Here is a 1025-nt window from a genome sequence, read left to right as displayed (position 1 = left end):
AGTGAATGCTCAAACACCAAAGGATGATCTCCTCTTTGCTCTTATGAAAATTGCTTCACAAACTAAACTTAAAACAAACTTAAACAAAACTTAAAACCCTTGTAAAACTTGTTTTAAACACTTTTTGATTAATTTCAGAACTGAGGATATGTGAAGGTATTTATATAAAACCCCACAGCCAAGAAGAAACTAATAAAACCCAACAAAAAGACAAAAATAACGGAAACAAAAAACTAGTCGTTACTGTCGTCGGTCGACTGATCAGTCGACTGATGAGCTGACCGTTACAAATATTTTCCAGCTCATCAGTCGACTGATGGATCATCAGTCGACTGGTATGTCGACCAAAATGAAACAGAAACTTTTTGTTGATTCCAGGCATATTTTCCAGTTGACACATCAGCCGACTGACTTCATCAGTCGACTGATAACATGTTATCAGCCTGAATTAAATAGAAAAACTAATTTTCAAACCTTTTTTAAAAATAGCAAATTAAATCAGAAAAATATAAAACTTTAGAAAATGATTGTAGACATGATAATACACATGTTACAAAAATTGGTTTTCAAAAATCACCTCTCATTTGTAAAATATCACCATTTTACAAAAATGTTTAAAAACATGAAACTAAACATACATGTTTTTGACATATTGATTTAAACAAACTATTGAAACTTTGTAAACTGATTTTATAGACTTAAAGAAATATGTAAACTATTGTTATGAAGTCTATAAACAATTAATACAATATTTTCTCAAAATATATTGCATTATGCAATAAAACATGATTTCATTGAATTAAATGAATTTGATATTTAATGAAATCATATGTAGGCATATAAACATGAAACAAGTATTTATTTACCAATTATATTTATTTGTTTCATATTTAAACTTAAAAACTATAAAACCAAAAATGTGTATATATATAACTATATATATAAAAACCAAATACGTGTGTGTGTATATATGAGCTTAAAGTATCTACACACAAGTATAAACCTAAACTAAATTACCCAAGCTA

The sequence above is a fragment of the Asparagus officinalis genome, chromosome 7 (assembly GCF_001876935.1).
Source record: "Asparagus officinalis chromosome 7, Aspof.V1, whole genome shotgun sequence".
Taxonomy (NCBI): domain Eukaryota; kingdom Viridiplantae; phylum Streptophyta; class Magnoliopsida; order Asparagales; family Asparagaceae; genus Asparagus; species Asparagus officinalis.
Note: the sequence above shows the minus strand (reverse complement) of the source record.